This window comes from Syngnathus leptorhynchus, chromosome 8 (genome assembly GCF_054491065.1).
Source record: "Syngnathus leptorhynchus isolate UIUO chromosome 8, UIUO_Slep, whole genome shotgun sequence".
In the NCBI taxonomy this organism is placed as follows: Eukaryota; Metazoa; Chordata; class Actinopteri; order Syngnathiformes; family Syngnathidae; genus Syngnathus; species Syngnathus leptorhynchus.
The window spans coordinates 5,898,414-5,921,775 of NC_141202.1; the positions used below are offsets into that span (position 1 = coordinate 5,898,414).

The following is a 23,362-nucleotide window of genomic DNA, read 5'->3' on the forward strand; positions in this document are numbered from 1 at the left end:
AATTGCACAGTTCATCTAAGGCCACGAAGAAGTACTTTGCTCAAAACGAGGTTGATGCATAGCAATGAGAACGTATCTACTGAAACATAATTTTAGGTGAAATGAAAAAATTTATCAATTTTTTTTTTGTGCTCGACAGCCTTCCTCGAACTTTTCTGCCAAACTCATCTCTCCCATGTTCACCTTTGCTTGCAGGTGCCAAACCCATCATATACTTCACAATATGCCCTTTAAACACCCATTCTCTCATAGCTCTGATTTTTGTGCGTCCACTTCTCCGGTCCATTAACTCTTCTGTATGTAACTGAAACAAGTAGAGACATTTTTAAAATAAGCGTCAAAAATACGATGCATAAAGCTATGATTAAAATTTGCTGTTGACCAGTGTTATTTAACAAGACACATCAATTTCAATAAAAGAGAGCGTGCAGGTCACACGTTTGCCTAACCACAGGTGGCGAGGCAGAATTTTTGGAGCATAATCATTTTCACCCCAAAGCCCAATTAAAAACTCACAAGTGAATCATTGCTCTGTATTCATTATTAAAAATGCATGAGAAGAGTAAAGAAAACACCAGCTGGTGGAAGTCAGCCTCCCGCTGCCCTTAATGCACCGTCTTAATTTGCACCACGGTAATTTACCACAGATTTGCAGTCAGAAACAAGTCTCTCTGCCAAAAAATAAGTTCATTGTATCTTATTATAGTATAAATTATCAACCAAATAGGAGCAAACCTAATATTATGTCTGATGATTAAATTAATCATGATGAAAGTAGCAGAGTTCATTATTGTAGAAAAAAAAAACCTGTTAAACTTTCACTGAAAAGTTCAAAAAGCGATTCAAAGGGAGGATTGCTTTTCCCTCAGTCAGGACTGTCTCATTCAGTCTTTGGCACTAACAACTGCTCCTTTAGCTCAACATCAGCAGCAAGACTACTGATGTCAAACAGTTCAGTCGAGGTCAGACCGACTGAGAGTGCAGACTCAGGAAGATAGAGCTGACTACTAACTAGATAAGTCAGAGGAGGCTCTTATTTGCTCCTTTCTTGTTGCGCCTATTTAGCGATAGTGGCCAAGCTGAAACTTTGAAAAATTACATGTCAGGATGAATAATGTTAAAATGGTAATACATGAAAGACTTGTCTTTTTGCATCATTTTTTTTTTCTTGGCCTCCCTCAAATCTTTAACCCATTGCCAATGTGCACCCAATGATTTATTTACGATGGAGAAAAACTCCACTGATGTCTTGTGATTTCTGTAAGAATCAGATATTCTTTAATTATTTACATTATTACTTTTTATCAGTGTTTTTTTTATCAGATATTCTTTAATTATTTACATTATTACTTTTTATCAGTGTTTTTTTTATCTGTGCCAATTAAGTTTCATTCGTGTGTAAACAAGTTTAATGCCGAGAGAGAGAGAGAGAGAGAGAGAGAGAGAGAGAGAGAGAGAGAGAGAGAGAGAGAGAGAGAGAGAGAGAGAGAGAGAGAGAGAGAGAGAGAGAGAGAGAGAGAGAGAGAGAGAGAGAGAGAGAGAGAGAGAGAGAGAGAGAGAGAGAGAGAGAGAGAGAGAGAGAGAATTGGTGCAAAGCAAAACAGGGTCAGAAAATGATTGCAGCAGCCAGAGAGCCTGGACTGCAAACACTTAGTCAGGAAGCTGATATTTTCCCAGACCTCCTTTTTGGGGGAAGTCTGATCTGACAAACGGAGCTTCCTCCAAGGGGTCTAATAATACAACTGGCCCATTGTGTGCAGTTTCCCCCCTCATCTGATTTAGCAAGAGAGACGCCGTTTGCATCCAATCTTTCTACTACCATTGAGGTTGGGTGGAGTTTCTCTTGCCATCAGATTGGATTGTCACACCACTTAGTAATAATGCACTATTATAGTCTGGCTCAGATGAACATGAATAGGCAGATAACAGTGCTCCCGTCAAACTGGTAGATCTGTGTGTGCTGCACATTTTGAGTTCTATAATTTGAGCCAAAGCAACTGTGCATTTCCAGATGTAAAATATATTATTGAAAAGACTTGCACAAAGTCAATTTGTGGGAGTTATAACATCATACCAATTGTTGAGTCAATTTGTGGGAGTTATAACATCATACCAATTTTTAATATAATTTATGACAATTTTTTTTTAGCACTTTACCACAGTCCCTATTGCTTCTTTCCTTTTTTATACTAATGACAACTATATCTGCAGTCACACCCACAATTTGGGGGAGAGACTCAAATGTTTCCATTACTTTCCTAAACTAGTTTACATGTTCGTGAATCACATTTCTTGTATATTACAGTAATTATATGTTTGCTGTTTTTGCTCACATTAAATACACACACACATATATGTTTAAGACAAGGGTTATTCATAGCACTATGTTATTAGGCTGCTGAAATGTCAGGAAAGTGGCCATCAAAATCCCTTGAAAGAAAATCACAATGTCTATTCCTTGACCCTAAGTGCATGGATTCACCATCATTGCAGTATACTTTATATACTGTATTTGTGTGGCTTGGCACCGGGTAGCTGCTCATGCGGGTGGGTCTTGCTCATTTAAAACAGAAATTATTTTAAAATATTTTTTGTATCTGTGAAAATGTGTGCGAGTCACTACATTGGTGTGCTTTCTCTGCTGGGTCCGTTTGATTTCACATGAATCGATACATGGTAGTACCCACTGATTTGTATATCACCCCCAAAAAAATCTCAGGTACCTATCCCTAACTACAGAATAATGTCATTTATTTCATCAAATTTTGACAAACACAAATCTTCGGTTGTTTTTCATCTTTCTGCCACAGAGATTGGAAAATAATCATGTAAAAACTATCTTTATCCAAGGAATGTGTCGTCGTGAGTGGTTTAAAAAGTTTACAACCAAGACAGCATGACATTAAAGAGAGAACTCAAGAAGTATCCAAATTTAGTCAGGCCATGTGGGCAGTTTTTCTGTCACTTTCTACACAGTGTTAAGGAAGATGCCTCACTATGCTGAGTTTGCCTTTTATAATGCAGTACTAGTGTGGGAATTCCCAGAGCACTTTGGAATTGAGGCATAGCATTTAAGTATGAGTAGAGCAGTCTGTGTGCGTCATAGTTGCTTCTCCTGTGTGCTGGAAAACAGAGGTGAATCTGTGAATTACGCAGTACCATTGCATTTGTTGGATGAGGGAGAATTCAATCCTGACTACATCCATTCATTCTCTGTATTGCTTATCTTCATTAGGGTGTGATGGAGTCCTTCCCAATTGGGTTTTGGTGCGGGGCGGGGTACCTCCTTAAGCTGTCGTCCGCCAGCCAATCACAGGGCACAAATAGTCAAACAACAGTTCACACTAACCTCCCTTGCATGTTTTGGGAATGTTTTAGGAGGAAACAGGAATTCCTAGAGAAAGGGTGGAAATAAAGTCCAAATTTACAATTAAATATTTTTTGTTGCCATCCCTCAACAAAATGTCTTCAAAAATTTACAAGTAGGCTTTATGCAAATACTGATAATTAACTGTTTGACTGACTCACAAACTCAAATCGAATAATCACTTTCTCAACAGTTGAGTGCTTGGCCAAGGTAATGGGCTCATGTGACCTTGTCTTCATGTTTGGTTGACCATGCGTCATTTTATCATTAGGTCTGTGCACGTGTGTGTGTGTTTGTGAGTGCATGCATGTGTGTCTGTCCATGGATGAAATGTCCACCTCTTTTGTGTTGACAGCGCATTCCACTTTTCTCGAGCCCACCTGGCCACTCTGCCTTCCTTGCCCACCCATGTTGTTCTGTATGGCGTTTATGGCTGAATAATCATACACTCAACCACTGAATTAATGGTGTGTTGAATTTACTCAGTCTTATATTGTCAAGTGGTTACACAAAATAAAACCATTTGGATCCAGAGACGTTTTTTTCTTTATCCAGGTCATTTTATTCCGTGCAACCACTTGAAGAGATCAAATTGAGTTAAGTGAGCAAAAACTTTTTTTGGTTAATGGGGCAGCACGGAGTTGAGCTCATTCCCCTTTTTTTTTTTTATTATTATTCCATACCCATGTTAATAGTATGTAAGTTTAGAACTATAAATGTACATGACTAAAAAATAAACGACAGATTTTTTCAGTCTATAACGTTTAAAAGACATATCAGGATCAATCCGAGAAAAAGAGTAAAAAAGCTCAACGCATGCTGCATACTGCCAAAATGAGCACAGAAAGAAATCACTTGAATTTAATGTACATCAGATTAAATATAATCAATCTATAAACCTATCCATCCTTTTCATATGAAAGGCCAACTGTGAAAGTGTATGTGTATATTAGTGTATAAAAATTATTTGTTTGGCAGCAGGTGATAGCAATGATACTTTCCGTGCATTATACTCTTCTGGCATGCTATAAAAATTAAATTGTGTCCTCTTTAAACTTTCCTCCGGTCTCAATTTAAAGGGCAGACAGCAGTAAAACTAGGCAGCTGTCTGCTCACTCCTTTGCTCAGTAAACCTATGGCCAGCTGCCTGCCCTCCACTCTTGACCTTGTTTTGATGAACACTACAGCATGTGTGTGTGTGAGTGTACATGTGCTGTGTGAGTGCATAGGTGTCAGTAGGCTTTCAGCTGACCTTAGACCTTTGTGACTGACAGGCTAAATATAGCCACTTTGCCGCTCCCGCTTGGGCCTCTCTTGCTTTCCCCCCCTTCAGTTTCCTGGCTGCTTGCCCATCAATAGGACAAGCTCTCAGGCTGGGACTTTATGTGTGTTTGCATGGCGGGTGGGTTTGTGGACGTCACACAGACAGAGAGGAAGGAGAACATGTTCAAGTGTGTGTTTGTGTATTGCTTTGGGGGGTCACAGAGGAAGATACTGTCCAGACACCTCAAAGATAACAACTTCAATGGTCATGGAGCTTTGTGTTTGTGTGACTGACACTGGAAACACTATCTTCTAATTATTTAGTCAGGCTTTAACCTTTAACCCCTCTTATTTGACCTCCGACATCCTGTTCAACTGGGGAGAGGATGGATAAATTCATACATATGTGCACCCATACACCACCACACTTGAGAGCACATTACAATGACTTACATCCATATCCTGGATCCTGACTCAAACCACGTGATGATTTGACCTGACCCCTGTCTCAACAAGTTTGCCCACAATGTTTCTATTTAACCACATTTATGCTCACACGTGTGGGAATTTCTTTCGTGCTCTACCAGACATTTTTAACCCATTTTTAAGTTGTAACAGGCTATAAAATGTCATGGCAAGAATAAGTAGTACATACTGCTCTGAATTTAGAGTGATTCACATCATCCCAACAAACTAGAAATGTTCACATTGCGGCAATTCTACACTGCTTTAGGTTTTCTAAATACAACAGTGACATGCAGTTACATTTTAGCGTTTACCTGTAGGGTAAACATTGCTGCTGGTGCTTGAATAGGTTGACTTAGTGCTCGGTTGACATATTTGCTTGGGCATTGTGTGCGTGCATCCACGTGTGATTGTGTGAGAGAGTGTAGATGTCAGCAAAAATTTGTGTGTATGCCAAACAGCCCCCATCCTTGAATCCAGGGTCAACTTGGATGTGCCTATTTTCCAAGTCTTTCTACACAGACTGACAGTAGTTATTTTTAACTGAGTCATCTCTCAGGCACTCAGCTTTCACACTGATGTTTATCACGCATATTGTCCCTTTGCTGCATGCAAGTACATAAACCCTTAATATGATTTGGCAAGTGAGTAAAGCTTCTATGTTGAAGACAATATGATCTGTTGGTCAAACTACAGTCACTGTTTCAAGCCGCATTTCTCTGTTACATACACTTTTATCCCTACTCTTAAACAGTATCAGATTAGGAGTTGAGGACATTTTTTTAAAAAATGATTTCATTTATCTTCAATAGCATACATACGAGTAAATATATTTCTTGTATACAGAGTCTACACAAGCTGTGTTCAATCCCTTTTGCATCACGGTCTGGTTTCGCATAAAACAATATTTTTGCACACCGGCATGGAAACAAATAAAAACAAATGACTTAAAATACAACTCACCATTACGCTGAAAGTATGTTTTCTGGTCATAACTGGATACTCTTCCTTGGTTTTTAAATCCAGGCATAACTCTACATGTCAAAGCAAAGTCTCATTTCCCAGCGTGTCGCCACATATGACGTGGAGTGGGGCTTGGTGCATGAAAATCACCCGTAGCGATAAAACAGTATTTTACTGCTGATATTATCTTTCGATTACCGCTTTCTTTTTCTTAGAAGAATTTGCTGTCTCATCATTTGGGGCCCTTTCCTTTCTCTGAAAATCTCTTTAAACACATAACTTTTTCCAGCTAGTGTGTTTCCTTTTATCATATATCGTATAGAGCCAAGCAGTTTTACACACAGTGGCATGCTGCAGCTTTGCAAAATAAAACATCTTTCAGACTTTGATAACCATTAAAATATTGTTTAGTGTCTTTCTGACAACGTACCAGATGTCCCAGTGATGGATGCTTGGGAACCTCCTGCCTGTTTACAGCTAGTCTCTAATTTAATGTTTAAAATGAGCCTATTAAGTTACATAACTCTTTATTATGTCAAAAAAGCTATTCCATGTCACCTTTACAGCTGGATACTTGTCCAGTATCACTTCACACCACAAGTAACCATGACTTTTCACCTATGGAAAGACGAACTTTGACCTTTGTAGCAATGGCCCTTGACCCTAACAGGTCCTAATGGTGCTGAGGGGACTGCCGGTGACAGGAGACAGAAGGAAACGCACATACATGTGAAGGGAGACACATGTGCTGGCTCACAAGTAGTAGCGTGGCAAACGTTGCTCTGCAGACCAGCCGAGTGACGGGAGAACCAGAGGGACAAGCAGCAGAGCTCAGCTTACAACAGGAAACTGCTGAGACATGCAGCTCATGTCTCTTCTCAAATTTATGGACCAGGCAGACACACAAGCTTACACACTCGGTGTGTGTTATTGATTTAATTACTTTTGAGGCCTATTGGACAAGGGTTTAGCATTTTTCTGTTGAACAAAGTAGCAGTACCACATCATAAGTCAATGTTTTTTTTTTTTTTATATGAGCTTGAATCATTCAGTTACGTCATTGCTATTATCTGATTGAAAGTGGCCAATGATCATAACAGAGCAATACCCACACAAATTACAACTCTGCACTACATGTTGTGCAGCACAGAAAAAATTATGGAGAATGCACAACTGTTGTGAATATGGTAACATAGCCATGATAAAATTGATTCGAATCAGTTTTGGGGGTTTGTTCTACTTCCAAAATAGCATGTCTGAATAATGAGCATATAAACAGCATACCTACTGTAATTAAGTTTTTGTGAAGGTTAAACTGGACACAAACTAATTTGTTTTGGCCAGTGGGAGCATACCTCTCCTAAAAATAATGAGCCTCATAGTTTACCCTTTACTAAACCTCCCCAGTAGGCCACAGATGGCCTTTCAATTACTGAGCTAATACATACAGAAATGCAATGCCTGGCATTATCAATGAAGGCGAGAGCATTCTTAGCTGCTTATTAGCAAGCAGACAAATTTTACATGCATACACACAGACTCTGAATCATATGCAGGGGAACACATAAGCACATTTGCATGCACAAACATGGACGTTATTTTGCTCATGTGCCAAGTAAGCAATCTTTGTGGAGGTCACCACTTCACACCGCTGCACTGCAAAATCATCATTTTTCCTTTTCACAATGCTAAGTGAGCAACACATGGTTTTGTCACTTACATATGCACTTGAAAAGCTTATGTCCACCACCTAAAAAGCATGCTCTTCTTAAAACATCAAAATCATTCCATTAAATATGGAAGCTTAAATTTCTTGCATGTGTCCAAAATTGTTTGACAACAGTACAGCACTTTGGTTTTTTCTTACAATTTTTCTTTGGCCCTGTAGGATTATTGTCATTTAACATTCTCATACACAGATCCTCAAGTGACAAAATTTGACCAGAATTCAATCCTAAATATATAGAGTATATAATACCATTAAACTATCTTACACATTAATAGCCAAACTATGAAAGAAAGTGTGACTTATAGGCTGAAAAATAGTAAAAGTTGATTTTTAACTGTATACGTACTCTTTACTCATTATCATTTTGCAAAGAACATTTGCATGTGCATGTAAAATATTTATTAACTATGAGCTAATACACAGAGAAACAATCATGAGAGATATCTCCACAGCATTTGTTTGACAGCTAATGTTTCTTTTTGAAGGTCTTTGGTGAAATGTTTGTCTAATTTTGTCTAGTTTGATATGGCTTCCTACTTTGACATGATCTGAGGAGTAAGTTGTGAAAAACTGTATGTGTGTAAATTCCACTGTTTCTGAATATATAATTCTCTATTGATATGCTAAAAAGACATTTGGGATTGGGATTTTAAAGGAAGTTATCCACAAGGGAGTTGTGGGCTAGTCGAGGGTAGCTGCATAATCAGCTCCGCCATCAGTTAACTGATGTTCTGCATAATAGCGATGGGATTTCTGGGTCAGTGTGTGCGTTGTCATATGGGTGTGTGTGTGCGCGCGTGTGTGTGTGTGGCAAGCGTAGCAATGTGAGCTTTGTGCTTGTCGTTGTATGGTTTTGTGCATGTCTGGATGTGTATGCATGTCTGCAGTTTGTGTCTTTTTGTGAGCGTGAGTGTGCTTGTCCACACGTGCACATGTGTATGTCAGGGGCATTGACCTCTTTCCCCACAGGAAAAGACAGCCACCATCTCATTAGAGAAGAGAGATTGAGAGCGAGATGGATAGACAGGAAATAGAGGGGAAAAAAATTAAGATGGTGAAAATAAAAAGACAGGGAGCCCACAGGCAAGCATAGAATGTATTTGAAGGTCGAAGGTCACCCATCCATTACCAGAATGAGCAGGAAGGACTCTGGCAAAAGATGTCTTGAAGTTTTCCAAACACACAGACACATATGCACACCTCAAAAGGGTTTCAGTCAGAAACCAGACTTGACTGTTTTTAATTGACTAAGAGGCACTCTATGGGAGTTCAATGTTGAGGAAAACTGGAGTTGCAGGTCAGCCGTGTTTAAGTGCAACAGTATGCCTGTGTGGTTTCATGTAGAAAATGTCAGTGTGACAATGACTGCAGAGGAGAAGGGGGAGGTGTAAAAACCTAAGCTCAAATGATGTAATATGTTTTAGTTTTTACTCATATCACACTCGCACAATTTACTGATCATTAAACACTTCAACAAAGGAAAAAAGTTTTAGGGTGAGAGGGGTACAGGGGTGTAGTCATGGAGGGGTGCTGCAAAAACAATAATGAAGAATTGAACCAAAGACCAAAGTGGCCACAAGAAAGGTCTTGAACCTCAACCACTTCTACCATCTCATGATCACACAGCGATGTGGTTTATCTTCAAGGAGGTTTTCATTCAATTATCCAAATTCCTCTCGGAGTCCTGTTGGAGGACATAAACCAACACATGACAAAAAGATCTACAGTAGTTTTCTTTCATCTTTGAGGGTTTTTTTTAGCCTTAGAGTAGAGTCTTGGGACCTGAAAGGTTTGGCCGTCAAGCTTGATCTAAAATCTTTTGGAAAATATGTAATAATTATTGTCTTAAACAAATACAGTTCTGGGTGGTGATTAGTCAAAGAGGTTTGTCATCAGCCAACTTACTGTTTGTACTTTGCTCTTTTTGAAGGTGTGTTGACAGTTTTATAGTTTCAAGATGTCAGTGATGATAAGCCACTGAGGAAAACTATAATCAGAGCTGAGCTGAAAGTTAACTTATTGCATGTAGTTGAGTATTTCTTTTATTTTGTTTTACAATTTTACTATTAACACAAATCGTAAGTAATCATGCTATTCATATATTCATTGTACTTTAACAGTCGCCAAGACCAAATTACAACAACTAATCGACGCTCAGCTTCAGAAAACAGTTATGGTTAGTATTTGAGGGTTGAGGGAGAAGTTAACGGTTACGGGTATAGGTGTGAGTGTGATGGATAAAGAGGGAAGCAAATTCAGGCATGCAGGGGGAGAGTAATAGATCACTGGAGCAAGAAAGTGAGACAGAGTGAGAAACAGAAGCTGGAAAAGGGGGCAAGAGAGTTAAAGAAACCACAACAGAAGCCCACAGCGTATTAAGCCCTTATTTCTTTATTGCAGCGGGGGTGGTGGTTTTTGGGCCTCCACTTCCCACAGCACAGCCCCTTCCTTATGATCTCAGATACACACTTTGACACAAATAACCATGTGGTGATGTTTGTGTATGCACTGTGAGCTAAAGACTTTATGAATGTGAACACTTCAGTAAGCTCCCATTATGAGGTTGAAAGGTTCCAACTGGCCTTAGGTCCAGCTGAGGGCAAGGGTTGGGGGTCAAGCACTTTGTCATGAAGGGGCTCAGGAATGCATTATGTGCATGGCGCCAGCCTCATTTCTGTTGGTCACCCACTCACAATTCTGCACACGGCTTGAATCTAACCCTGATTGCTTTGGCGTTGTGACATCTTTCTATTCATACCAATAAAAAAATCGTACGTTTGCTGCCCACTTGGATATCACATTGCAGTGTCTCTTGGCCCTGTCAAACCGGCCCCATTTGTTGTAGATGAGTTTCGGATAGTTGCCAAGCCACCATATGGATCAATCATGGACCATCCCAGCGGGTTGAGTGTGACACAGTGGCTTTCTTATGAATGTTTCATTCTGGTTTACATAAGAGTGGCTCAGCTCTTTTGCAGCATAGGCTGAATGTATGAGGAGACATATTTCTTTCTAAAATTGCTTCTTACTTTAAATTGGGACTTGATTTTTTTATTATTTTCACAAAACCACACTAATACATTTTCTTTCATAAGGTTTGGATCTTTCATCTAATTAGTCAACATTTATATTTTTCTGATTTCTCCTAAAGTTTTTGCCTTAGGTTAAGGGAATTATGAAATGATACTGAAACGGTTTTCTTCCCGTATTGATATCGACTGATATTTAACATTGACATACACTAAACTATAGATCAAAATTCAACACTGATATGTTTCATTTTTACTTATCTTCCATTTACTTTAAAACCAGTAAGCCCCTAACCATGTTACGGCAAATCCAAGAGTCTGGGTTAGGCAAACCTTAACTCTATTTAAAACCTTGTTGAAGTAAAAATAATAAATGGGTACTATAGTCCATGAATGCACCGAGTGAATGCGTCACAGATGCTTCAGGGCTGCATCATGAATTGAATGATTGACTGAATGATTTGGTGAATGGATCTTAGACCAAATTGTTTTTATGACCTAATTCTAGACATTCATCACAATTAAAAAACACTGCTGTTCCCATTACTTATCTGGTTTTGGACATTATTGATTGTTTGAGAAAAGCTGAGCTGGAGAATTCATTTGTGAGCCAAAAAGAACACCAGATACTAAAGTCATGTTTCTGTCAAGTCAATTCAATTCATCCCAAATGGGATAATTGTACGTTCACCCCCAATTCAGAATTTGTCAAGACAAGTTCTCTAGGTCTCACCCTTGTATTTAGTCTTTTTACACACACATTGGATAACATTTTTAATGCAGCAGAAGGCAGCTTGTTGCAGGTGTGCCGATAATATTTCTTCAGTCACTTTTGCCTCAAGGCATCAGGAGACCCTGTGTGTGTGTTGTCTGCAAACTAAACGCTGATAATAACCCAATTGAAATAGTGCCTTTTCTTGTTTTCCCTTATAAAACATGGGAAAATGATTGTTTTAGTAACTCTGACATTATCCTCTCCACAGAACAGCACCGCTGCTTTGGAGGATATCTGACAACCGTTGCAGATCATTCCACTCATTCCCAAACAGAGACTGCAGGGACACACTATAGCATTTGGGACAAATAAGGGTTGATCCCACATCAGGGAGCGGCAACAGCATACAGTGTGACCATGCCTTCTTGTGTGACTTCCCCCCCCCAAAAAAAAAACGGTCGACCATCCCCAATGTTTAAAGACTGTCTGACGGGAGAGCCTTGTGAAATGGCCCTGTCATGACCCTTTGGAAAATATTTACCGGTGTCCGGGGAACACACTTTTATACCAATTACGGTATATGGAATGCATGTTTTAACCACTTGCGGCCTGTCATGATACTCAGTCACTTTAATTATTGCATAGTTTTTACTGTGGTGTATTTCTTCCCATAATTTATTTATTCTCCTTATGTTCTACTTATTCTTATTTCTTCCATTTCTCTGCTTTGTTCTGTTATGAAGGCTCAAGTGATTTTACTTGATTTGATATGAATAAAGTCTCTGAACTATTGTATCCTGTCTCGTCTTTAAAAGCGTCTCGAAACACTATGTCCGGACGTTCCCTGCCAGGGGGGGATTTTTAACCATATAGGTTTTTAAGTATGCAGAAGGTATGATGTACTTATTTACTGCAAAGCTCCATTTGAAGAGGATATGATTTGTGACTTTGCACTGGACAGTTTAAAAAGGCCAGGTGGCTCTTTTATTGTCGGTTCTCTGATTTATGATGGAGACACTGTAGGCAAGCCTGCTCGGGTCATGTGACAAGACTAATTTAATTTTGACTTACAGAAATATATGAATTTTATATTACTTCCTTGAAAGGTTGACTTTAAATGTGAAGATGTTGGAATTTTGTTCTTAAAACATATGACACCCTACAATTCAGGATGTATCTTTTCTTTTCAGCCTGAAAATCATCGCCTTGAGTTAATCTGTCAAACTCATTGAGACATCTCAGGGAAAAGTTATAACTGACTTAAGAGTGAATGCACAGTAATTGAGTAATACTGGATTTCAAAGTAATAAAATTATGTCAGACGCCGCACATCAACAACAACAATAAAGAGTATTGCAATACTAATTACGGCAATTTCTGGACTATAAACCACACCTGAATATAAACAGCATCAGATAAAATTAGGCAAAAATATGCAGCATGAAGCCATAGTGACCATGCACAATGCACACAGGTGTTTACGAATTAAATACTCAATTCCTGAATGGAGACCAATAGTTCATCATGTCCCCATAAGGTTATTTGGTCCCCAAATCGTAAATGGTCCAACCCCCTTGATGAAAAATCTGCCAAGACCAGACCAAACCAGACTTTGCCACAGTTAGCCATCCCACTAATGAAAGCCACAGAGTCTAGTCCTTGATTTCACATTGGCTGTTGCTTCTTTTCCAAGGGAAAAAATAGGTCACTTGGTCTCTGACACTTCATCTGGTTCAAAAATAATCATGACATAACTTTTACAATATGAACAATACTCAATAGATAACATTCCAACTGTCATTTTTTGAGGTATACAATTTAAAATCAAACAATCCTCCCTATATTTGGGATTGTAATCAATTTACTCATGGGTAGTCATTTTGGATCTTCCTGAATTTTTCCCAACTTTTTCTGTATGTTTGTGTATGTATTTCCCAAGTGGGTAGTTGTATACGACATATGAGTATGGTTACAGGGCTGTCTGTAGTCATTTGAGTTATACTTACAGTATATGCTGAATATGCATCTGTCTTTTTGTAGATGTTACACTGATCCCTAAAACATTTTCTGTCTGCCTAGCAGTGTAGAGCAGTTTGTGTTCTCAGTATGTAGGTCACCAATATATTCCCAATGAGTTCCAGTCCTCTGGAGGACTCTGCAGATATGAGGAACTTAATTTAGGCCCTATTATCAGTGTATATGTGTATGAGAAGTATGGTCCTAGACTATTATCAGATAAAAGTCTCAAAGGCACGTATTGCAGGTTCACTTCACATGGATATACACTTCAGCTTGTGCAATGTCATGAGTCTGTTTGTTAGTGTGTGGAAGTAAAAGATTACTTATTTCCAACATAATGCGTTTTATGACATGCCTGTGTGTGTTTGTGTGTGTGTGTACACATTCATGTTGGGCATCATCTGACAGGCATTTTACCAATGACCTGCGACAGTAGACCGTAACCCTTAATTTTAATGACTGTCGGCTGTGAAAGCCTGTCCACATTGCTGTAAGCAAGGCTGCTAATAAGCCTCAAGCATCACTCCAAGAAAATGATGTCATATATATTGGCCCACCAGTAGTCGTTTGCTCAAGTGTTGCAAAATACAAGAAGCATATACAACATTCATGAGAGAGGTGTGGTAATGACAAATGTGAAATACCGGCTGTCATAATTTGCGGAAAAGGCAGTCTTTTTTTTTTTTTTTTACTCACCCGCTAGAATTCAGCTTTAACATTGGAAATGCATTCTTTAAAATTTATTTAGGTATCATTCAGACAAAATGATGGTAATGATACATACAGCCCAAATGGCCACAGTTTTTTTTTCAGGAGCAGTTTTCATACTTATGACTGCAAGTAACAATTAGACATCTTTCCATCACAAATGCAAATCTATCTTTTTACAGGGATTACTGCTACTAGAGCTAGTCAACTCTGAATCATTATGTTGAAAACTCAATCATCTTGAAATTGTTATTGTAAAATGTCCACAACCTACTCCTAAATTGTAGTGACTATGTTGTCGGGAAAAGTCAGTTTGAGACTTTTAACATTGTCAAATCTTTTTTTTTTTTTTAAACTTGTAAAATATATGTGTGCTTGGCTACCCTTTCTGTGTCAAGGACAAAGATAATGAGGTTTCTTTTACGCATATCAAATGATCTGACCTGTGTCATTGGCCTGATACAAATGTGGCTTTCTGAATAGACCCTGATTTAGCACCATTTGCTTAAACATTAGATGTAATCCATTCATTTCATCATCTCTATATTTACAGACGACCTATTGTCTGTAAGTCACAGGGGACAATACTGCATGCAGCCAATCTGTCAAAGCCATTTGGAGTTTCGCTAGCGCTCAGCCCCCCAAAAAAATATTCAAGCCAAAAGGAGTTGAATGGGAATGAGAATGTCTACCTTTGAAAAGCTTCATACTTTGACCAAATCATATGCTGTCACTGTAAGCTTTAGAAGGCCTGCACTTTTCATCAAAGCTCTTGATGGCTACCTTTCACAGTACACCCTCAAACACAGCCCTCCCTCCTTTCCTGCCTTCCACTCCCAAATCCTTTTCTTCTTCCCTCCAATGTTGACTAGCCCCTCATCCCTGCCTCTTCCCCCCCTCCCAAAATCCTTCCATACCCTTGTACTTAATCCCCCCATCGCCAGACCCCACCCACTTCACTCCTCATCATTCCCCACCATACACACCCTTTATGAATGTGTGACTTCAGCACTGTCAAGTTAGATGAAACAAGATGAATTCAAATTAATCAGTCATAACCTGCAATGGTAACAATCCACGGCTATTCTTCCCATGTGTCAGTGGGCTGATGTTACTGGGCTTTTTTTTCCCCAAGATATATTTGCATATTTGTTTCGCTTTTGTTTCTTTTGATGAATTATTTACAGCAGAGTGAAATGACAGTGGAGATCACTGATGATTGCTGTCACGGGTGGCTGGTAGCCCTTTGGAATGATTCCCCCTTTTTTTCTGATTTTCAATCAATTTTTTCTCATTTCTCTCTTGTGTTCCCTTGTGACAGCAGTCAAGAAGCAGATAAAAACATTTTAGCATCACAGGTGGAACCTTTTCACCGTTTGTGGGAATGGAGCTTCCTTTGTTGTTGCAATGACTGCAGAGCACGAAAAGGAAAGAGAAGAGGAGGGAAAGAGATCAATGGCAAAATACTGTAAAGCCAAATACGCTGGTAAAAACACCTACCACATGCACAGGAAGAGGGGAAAAAAGATTGACTTGATGTACAGTATTACTGAATGTTTAATATTAGTAATAAATATTAGCACTTCATTTTTAGGTGCTAATATTACTTCAAATAAAGCAATTTGTCATATTAGATTCAAGATTCATTGCATGCATATTGAGTTTCCAGAAATCTAAAACTTGGACCGTCATGGTATTTACAGAAAACGAACAAAGTAATGTTGACAGATGTGTAATCACAAGTGCACTCAGTCCACAATGATGCGTTGACTCTGACGTCTTACAAATTATAGTTAAACATGCACGCCACACACACACACACACACACACACACACACACACACACACACACACACACACACACACACACACACACACACACACACAATCACACACACACACACACACACACACACACACACACACACACACACACACACACACACACACACACATGCTGTGACGCACTGTCCCTGCATTGCCCTATCCAGGAATAACAATACATAATTCATGTCCTGAAGTCTCGTCTGCAGACAAAAGTCAGCGTTGCATCAATTATTTATTGAAAACAGCTCACATGATGAATCCTTGAACAAACAGAGCATCTAGTGAGAGCTGTACCTATTTCTTGTTTTCCTATTTGTGTTTTGGCATGGATTTAAGTGGGCTCATTAGCAGAAATGAGGATGTAGGGAGACAAATGTCAAGGGAACATGTGAGTGAGGAGAGATATACAAAACCAATTGGAGGTGTGAAAAAAATAAGGCCAAAGGATAAATTAATGATTTGTATGTAGGTAAGAATTAATGAGAGGCCTAGGCACCACCAGCTAAATAATTAAATGATCCAGAATGCCAACACATTGACATACCTAAAGTTTTTGTACCGCTACACATGTAAATAAATACAATAAGTATAATAGAAATAGCATAAAATAAGATAATTCCACCTGGTTGGCCTGTCCAAATATATTTTCACAATTTGAATCAGTACGGCATCTCTTAACCGTACACCACTCAAAATTATAATGTCACCAATTATGTTTGTCATCTTCTATGAACTGAGGAGCTTCCTGCTGACTAACACAGAATGAAACAGAGATGCATCACTATAGCTCTTGTTTTCCTTTTGTTAACAACTCTAGCTTTGTTAACAACTCAACTTTTTTCACAACTTTTGCTTTGATGGAGGTTGCTACTGTGCAGAATGATATTTTAGCAATAAAGAATTATAATATAGAAAATAAATGCCGAACATCATGCACTGCAGCCATAATGAAACCATAAAATTACAAATAAACAAGTTTATGTAGTTCCAGCTACAAGTACATTCCAATAATCTGTCAGTACGTTCGAGCGTATTTGAGTATATTTGCAACTATATTCAACATTCAACATTTTTGAAAGGATATGTGAACGTACTCACAAGTACATTCAAACACAAAATATTTTTACTCATTGGCAGCTCCACGCTTCTGTACACATGCACGATTCAAATTGTTTTGGAAAATCATGGACATGGTTTCCTCTTGGCTAAAGAGGAAAAACACCATTTGGGCTGTTATAAACATAAGTATCTGTGCATCTATGTTTCCCAATGCAATGTCTTTTTTGCAGATGTCCCTGATGATTTCAGCAAGACATTTCAAAGCCACATTCCACACCTTTTACAGTGAGGCCAGCAGTCCAGGCCCGTTTATCACTGAAAATGTGTGTCACAATGCAAATTAGGACGACGGAGACCCCAAACTGGAGCAACTGAAGTTGTACATCTAGCAACAATTCCACCTACACAGTTTCAACAATTAGGGTCATCAGTTCCCAAAAATGTATTGACTGTTTTTTAAGGAAAGGTTATGTTACGTGGTAAACTTGCCCCAGTCTGAGCTAATTCAAATAACAAAAACATTAAAAATAGTTATTCAGTTTTATCATGACATATATTGTCTTTGTGGTGTATTCAATTGAATATAGATTAAAAACAATTTGCAAATCGTTGTATTTTGCATTTCATGTTTCACACGACACACAAACGCCATTGAAATTGGGATGTGTGCTTTACTCACAAAAACCTGTCAATTACCGATCTGTCCTATCATCCAAGGGGGCATTTGTGAGGCTTGTGATTGCTCATGTTGGTTGACAAGACTGTGGCTTAACCATTTCTCAATTATGTGTTGATGAGGCTTGCTTTATGCACTGAGGTACAGCCACAATGGAACAGAAAATGGTCTTCCCAAAACAGTTTCCACACTTTGATTTGTGCATTTGTCCAGAATGTCTGTTATGAAGCATTAAGATTTTCCTTCACAAAAATGTATCCAAACCAATGTCTCACCTCTATGAACCTTTACATTGTTTTCTAGGGTCAGGTCCTAATGCTTGATACAATTCAATTTTAGTATTTTGCTTAGTGATATAAGATGAAAGATTTGCTTGCAGCTGTTTAGCCATGACTATGAAGGTCCTGGCGTAGTTTTCATGGTGGTGTCAATGCCAGAGGAGGTTTGGAACGCTGTATCTCTTGAGTCAGCAGAGTGTTGGCGACTTGCGCACCATGTGTTCTGCATTCAAGGACCCGGCTCTGTGACTATGTGGTCTACCGCTTTGTAGCTGAGTTACTGTTTTTCCCAAACATCTATTAATAATAACACTTACATCTGACCGTAGAAAATCTAGCACAATAAAATGTAATGCACCAACTTTCAATCATGCTTAATTTTTAATGTATTTGAATCATTTAGTTTTATACACACACATAGAAACTGGAATAAATGAGACGCCTATATTTGATGATAGAGTGCTATCTCAAAACCTTTGACCGTCTATTTTCAGTAGGAGAGTTTATCCATTGCTGAATTATACATTAAGTGTGTAAAAAGAGCCTTTAAATTGTGCACTGGTCTTGTGGTTTTTAAGAGAAACCATCCACTGTCACGGTAAAAGTAGTTGTAGGAAGGGGGACAATTTATCAAGAATTGAAAGAACTAATCTCATCATAATTTATTCCAGAATACCAGGATTTTCCATTTTCTCGCTACCCCTTTGCCATCCGGCAGTAATCCCAGATGTGAAGTATATTTTATTCTGAGATTTTCTATTCTTTTTTACTTTTAATGGTGAATGGTCACGCATTCATTTTGGTTAAATACATTTAAATAATCTAATTCAGTAATGCAAAGATTGAATCATGAATGTGCTCTGATAAAAATAATAAAATAATCATAGTCTGGTGGATGTTGGAGGAACGTCAAACTCAGAGTTGGAGCTTTCCAGACTGAGCACCAGAAGGGTAGGAGGGCATTATATATTTGGGACTACAGCACAATTTGCTTCTTGTGTTTACTGGAAGATGATCATGGCACTGATACTAAAAAAGTAAGGACATAATAGCTTGTCAAATCTTCAAATTTACATCTTGGCTCAGTGACATTTTTCCCATAGACCGAAGATTAAATTTATATATTTTGTCTCGTTTATTATCTGCTGACAGAAAGTGTCCTTTTGACAAACCACTGCCTAGTAAATGTGCATTCATAGCGTTCATTCCTAAGCATACTTGACTTTGTGGCTCCTGCAGAACAGACCATCAAAATTCAACATTCTGTTTTATGCCTTAATAAAATCATCGTAGAATGGAATAATATTTTCTTGGACCACTATTCACCAGTGGACCACATTATAACGCTTAGAAAAGCAATTAATAAAAACGCAGTATATATATTTAAGATGCTTAAGATGCTCATTTATACTCTTATAAAGGTTGTGTGTATGTGCTTGAGACTCTACCTTTTATCAAGGCTATAATAGTTTGGCCGCATCCCTACATCAAAGAGGTCATTGAGACCATGTTTTATGGTGAACAGAAACTAATCTAGGGACTAAAATAAGAGTACTGTAGAAGGAAAAGTATGTCGCTTTGTGTAAGGTGTGACCTTTTATGTGATGAGATCCACCCATCTGTCCATTTCTTAACCCTTTAACTCTGAATAGTGTTCCATTCAGTTGGCTTATTTTTATTAATTCACTGTTTCCTCTGTTACAGGTTTCCTGATCTGAAATTCACATTGTGAGAAGACCACCTCACAGGGATTTTCTCCTTCACCAGGTAATCACAAAGGGAGAAAAGAAGCACATTATCCACATGGACAACACACCCCCAATGCACATGCACACTCTTACATGTTTTATACTATGAAATGCTCCAATGCTGACCACCAGCACAGCGGGAAAGTGACGCGCGCACACATGCACGCACAGGATCCCACATACACACAGCATTATCTTTATGAGGTGTTATACACCAGTGACCACCAACACGGGGTCTCACTGTTCTCTAATCCACACTGAGGCTGAATAGGCTGCTCCATGCAATAGAGGGATTACATTGACGGATTAATGGGTGTTTTAATTTGAGTCATTGTAAATGCCTTGATAATGAGAGAAGGTGTAGGCAGTCATAGCTCGGCTTCTATACAATACCATTAAATATACTACGTACAAATGTCCACTTTATCCCACGTAGTTACTGTAATCTTTAAACACTATATGCATCATTTCACTTATTTACATGAAGACAAATTCAAAAGCTAATGTCTTTTTACAATTTTTCATTTTACCAACAGAACAAGAAATCAACTTCAAATGAAAAAGTTTAGCAAGTTTTGTTTTAAAGTTTGTCTGGTGGGGAGAATCTGATCTAAAATGAGGCTAATTATCCTGCCATGTGAACCAGGTTTTAACCAGTACTGTTAATTCTACATTATTCTCCTTTAAGTCATATCTTCAAAGTACATCTGCCATCTGTAATTCAGAAGCTTCTCTTATGAAATGAGAATAGTCATGAATGACAGAAATTGGTGCCATGGGGCTTTCTCAACTTGAGTCAATAAAATATGGATAGGTAGCGGTATTACACAACTGTATCGATATGTACTGACCACTGGCCTTTGTGTTGAATTGAAAAACGCAAAATAAATAGCACAGATCATGACACAATTTTTGAAACAAAATTCACTTATTATTTTGGTGGCTTTTCGTAGCTATCAGCCTTTGAATACACACTTATTAAAATGCAAAACAATGCGTGTAGCAAAAGGACACTTTTTAGTCGGTTGGCCCATTTTCATGTGGGGCTGCATTCAAATAAAGCTACACAAATTGCAAGATCCAAATGGGATGTGCTACAAAATGGGCCAATTGGAACATCCTGATTGAAATGGTGCCTTTTGCAAATAAAATGACAACCCTCATATTATGAAACACACACACACACCCGTACACACATTTGAGTAGCAAGAGGGAAATTAGGACTAAATTGGCCCATCCTGACAGATTCCCATTAATTGTGCTGGTGGTACTGTCAGAAGATGGCAGGGTGACAGACAGATGGGCGATGGCTGACACATGTTTGGAGGAAGAGTTTCGAATTGAAATGCTCTTCTTGTGTGAATACAGACACCTGGGGTAATCAGGTGGCACTGTTTATGCAGTTTGAGCGGCACACACTTCTGTATTTACCCACAATCCCCTCTGTCCTCTTGTTTCCGGGATTCCTCCCCTTGCTATCAGGTGCCAGGTACACTGTCAAGTTTGTGGACTAATTAAGAACAATCATGGTGCTGGAGCTGTATTTCTTTCAGTGGTTCTATGTGATTGAGCTACAGGCATAACCCAAAGCTATTTAAATGCACTGGTAACACCCGAATGTCCTCAGAATTACATTTGCTAAATGTTTTTCAGTTCAAGTCCTTTTAGCTTTTACTGCATGGGCTGTGATTTAGTAACTCTTTTTACTCAGTTGGTTTCCGTCTGTCTCCCCATACAAAAATCTGGCATGGAATCGAGACAGGGGAGCACCTGCTGATTTTTCTGACACACTCTTCTATTCTGAAATCAAAAACAACTGAAGGAAAACACGGCTATTACCACTGCCCCCCCCCCCATTCTACTCCTTTCCATTTTTGCTCTAGCTTTATGAGATTTAAAACTCACGTCAGAAATAGGGAAGCCAGTCAGACAAGAAAGCAGGGACAAGTTTGGGTTGAAAGGGAATATATTTGGTAAAATGATAATCCTCCTCCTATTACTACTACTCCTGTTAGAGGTATGACAAAGTTGACAAAGTCTACTCTCTTTGTTGTGGTCAAATAGTGGTCTGTGGTTTTTGACTGTGACAAACTTCGTGCGACCTAAAATACAACCAAGGTGCAACCAAAAATGGGTCAAAATGGTGCAACCAGCCATTCAAGGGGCCAGATTTGAAATGATACAAATGTTAATGCAAAACGGGTGGGCATATTGGGGCAGAGGTGAATATTAACTCGATAGATGAATGAAAAGAGTCAGAATAAGGACAAAGAGTAGATTCAAGCAGACGCTACAACGCTGCCTCCCAAAAAAGAAAGTTACACAGCTTTGACAACATTCAAAGCCTCTTGATTGACTTTTTAAAAGGCTTTTGGCCACAAGGAAAGGATATTTAGATTTTTGTATTCTGTGAAAAGTTGATTTACTGTAAACCCAGGTTAATTATGGAATCCTTAGTAAAGTAATTTTATGACTATCACTATAAAAGAAATGTCATTAGTTCAGATGTTGAAAAGCATTAATTGCCACTCTTTGTTGTTGCTACAAGGCCATGAGTGCTGCAAATGTTTAAAAAAGACCAAATAACCTCATCAAGCTATTGAACATTGAAAAAATGAGAACTATTGCCTCAGAAAACATTTTGGGAGAAAGCTTTTTGAAATTTCCATTCCACTTCTTCTACTTTCATCAAACAGGAAGACACAGTTGAAGATATGCACACAAACAAATCTAGTAAGTCCTCAAAAAGCAAGCCTGTCAAGTTATAAATTTAGATATGACTCGACCATCCAGCCATTCAATATACAAATGTATCAACAGCATTTTGATGTAATGAACACACTCAAGTGGGTTTAATGGGGACTCTGCTACACAGGATGCCCCACCTACTAAAACAACCCCAAACTATGTAAGAGTAGGCTATTTGCTTTTCATGTCTGAATTAAATTTTGAGCACGTGACTCTCACATCTATAAATGACATGAGTTCATCACTTATCCCAACATGTTTTATTGCTCAGTAGAAGGAACTAAACAAGGCTGTGCTGTGTTCATCTCTCACCTGTGCAAATGTCAGCGATAAACATGTGGGATTGTGTTAGTTTCATGTGGTTAGCCACTTCCTTGGTTCAGGCAGCTCCGCTTAGGAGAAATAAGCCATTTCCTGTATGCTGAAGAAACCATATGCATAACTGTAAGGCACTGTAATGTTTGCCAGATGGTATTTTAGCTTAATCTTTAATTATTTCATTTCATTATACGCTACTTACTAAGACTTACTTTAATATTTAGTGTGTTGTATGAACTTTCCAGTTCTCACTGTTGTCCAGGAGAGTATTGAGGTCCTCGAGTAGAAGAAGGGAACATAAAAAAGAAAAGAAAATCACTGACAATGAATACATTTCCGTACTAAATTGTCGTCAGTCTTTGCACGTTTTCAGCACCCATCATCAAACACAAAGAATTTAATATATTTAGAAAGAAAAATCAAGAAAATGACTACAGGTCTGGGTGCCAA

The 23,362-nt window shown here is 38.5% G+C and overlaps 2 long non-coding RNA genes across 4 annotated transcripts in view; one reads left to right on the forward strand and one right to left on the reverse strand.

The window, feature by feature from the left end:
• LOC147052156 (uncharacterized) overlaps window positions 1–23,362 on the forward strand; it is a 75,957-nt gene that overhangs the window by 38,237 nt on the left and 14,358 nt on the right. Inside the window, exon 4 of one of the 2 annotated variants that reach the window (XR_015066951.1) lies at window positions 19,803–19,865. This is a non-coding gene — a long non-coding RNA (uncharacterized LOC147052156). Of the gene's footprint in view, window positions 1–11,799; window positions 12,259–19,802; window positions 19,866–23,362 lie in introns of those variants that run through there. The other variant, XR_015066953.1, reaches the window with a different exon arrangement.
• Window positions 2,648–23,362, reverse strand: part of LOC147052157 (uncharacterized) — a 67,757-nt gene continuing 47,042 nt past the window's right edge. Inside the window, exons 4-6 of one of the 2 annotated variants that reach the window (XR_015066947.1) lie at window positions 23,125–23,163; window positions 22,907–23,015; window positions 2,648–3,394 (exon numbers count right to left, since the gene is read on the reverse strand). This is a non-coding gene — a long non-coding RNA (uncharacterized LOC147052157). The remainder of the gene's footprint in view (window positions 3,395–22,906; window positions 23,016–23,124; window positions 23,164–23,362) is intronic. The other variant, XR_015066950.1, reaches the window with a different exon arrangement.